Source organism: Carlito syrichta, unplaced genomic scaffold (assembly GCF_000164805.1).
Source record: "Carlito syrichta isolate Samal-C Ts95f unplaced genomic scaffold, Tarsius_syrichta-2.0.1 Scaffold306965, whole genome shotgun sequence".
In the NCBI taxonomy this organism is placed as follows: domain Eukaryota; kingdom Metazoa; phylum Chordata; class Mammalia; order Primates; family Tarsiidae; genus Carlito; species Carlito syrichta.
Window position 1 is genome coordinate 33099 of NW_007251061.1, and position 2019 is coordinate 35117.

The 2019-nt window shown below is 41.7% G+C and overlaps 1 pseudogene; it reads left to right on the forward strand.

The window, feature by feature from the left end:
• Positions 1-613: 613 nt before the first annotated feature.
• Positions 614-1208, forward strand: LOC103265983 (annotated as a pseudogene).
• The last annotated feature ends 811 nt before the right edge of the window (positions 1209-2019 follow it).

The following is a 2019-nucleotide window of genomic DNA, read 5'->3' on the forward strand; positions in this document are numbered from 1 at the left end:
ATTCTACATTTGTGTGGTGCTTGGAAAGCCCTATCCAAGAAGAGAAATGGTATGAAAAAAAGAAAACACATTAACTCATGAAAGACATTATGGAATTCAAAACTTAAAAATTATAAGAAATAAATCCTATAATATGTGGTCTACAGTTGAGTATTTTGAATTCCTCTGTTTTAAATTACCTAATAAACCAGAAAGGGGGTCCTGTGTCCCCAAGGAGGTTGTCCCAGTTCTGATCAGGGTGGGCCCACAGAATTTTCGGGGGCAGTGAACCCATGGCTACCTCTGGTGACAACCGGGGCCTGGTCAAGTCTGGCCACTGTGGGACCTGAGTGGGGGAGCTTCAAGTTTCCTGGTGAGGATGGGATTTGCAGCCACAGCTGAGCTGCTCCTTGACCCCCTGTGGAAGTTTGAGTCAATCACTGATCACTTTCACCCAGGAAAAGCATCCCCACACCCAGGTGGTTTGAGCTTTGAGCTTCCTGGAGTACTAATGAACAGTTTTATTTTCCTCAAGTTTAGGACACTCAAAACTTCAAGAATTGGAGGTCTGGTGCCATTGGAGACTGGCCAGCACTGTGCAAAAAATTCAGAGTACTGAGAAACAGATATTAACATGGCTTCCAGAGGAAACACAGAGACAAGCAAATTAAAGCAGAATTTAGAAAAACAGTTGGATAGACTCATACAGCAATTACAAGATCTGGAAGAATGCAGAGAAGAACTTAATACAGATGAATATGAAGAAAGCAAAAATGAAATGCTGGAGCAGCAAAGTGAATTTAATGATTCACGAAAGAAAATTATGTCGGGAAATATGACTGGTAGATGAACTATGAAATGCAGCTGGCTATTCAGGCAGCTATCAGCCAGGCCTTTAAAACCCCAGAGGCCATCAGATTGTTTGCAAACAAACAACCAGGTCAGCTTCAGACAAAGCAGAGATGGATAGCGATCTGATAGTAGGAAAGCTGGAAAGAGACCAGTATACTCAACAGAAAGTGGAGATACTGACAGCTCTCAGGAAACTTGGAGAGAAGCTGACTGTGGATGAGAAGGCCTTCTTGTCAGCAAATGCAGGTTTGAGAAGCTCCCTACAGATCTTGGTTCTGGAGACAAAGTCCTTGCTCTGGTAACTTTTGAGGTTGAAAGAAAACAAAAAAAATGACATGATCTGGAAGCTTGAGACACTGACTCCTTTCTTACTGTAAATGGCGTTTTTCTTCTGAGGGGTTTCAGTTACTGCAAAGAAATGAAGAGGTTCTCGAAATGTTAATTACCTAAGAAAAGACAAAATAAAATACACTTGTGGCTTGTGCTGATGTTTTGTGTAAGGCTACTTGAATGATCCTGGTCTTGTTGAGATAGAAGGACTCAGTGGACTTTATTCATTATGATTTGTCTGTTTAAGAGAGAAAACAGCTGACTTTTCCTGTCTGTTTTCATTAAGGCTGTCTGTTTTGATGTGCTGATAGTGAACGAAAAGATGTGAACAAATGATTTTTTTCTGCTAATAACTTATCCCCACTCACTGGTGTGAACAGTGAAGCAACATCAATAGACTTCGTATGTGTTCATAGGATTTTAGAATAATGATCAGAGAAATCATTTCCCCTTTACAAACAAGGAAACTGAGGCTCAGAAAAAGCAAATGACTTGCTTAAAATCATGTTAGAGAGCTGGGAGTAAACTAGGGTGTCTGAACTCCCCGTTTAGTATCTGTTGAGTCTTGTTTCTGTATTTTTCTTTTAACATAACACTATTTGTGCAAGTCAGTATTTTTTTTTGAATCGGAGTCTCACTGTGGCCCAGGCTGGAGTGCAGTGGCATGTTGATGGCCACGGCAACTTCAACCTGGTTGGCTCAGGTGATCCTTCTGCCTCTGTCTTCCAAACAGTTGGAACCAAGACGTGCACCCCCACACCTGGCTAATTCTTTTATTTAATGTAGAGACGAGGTTTCGCCAAGTTGCCTGGGCTAGTCTCCAACCCCTGGACTCAGACAATCCTCTAGATCTCAGAG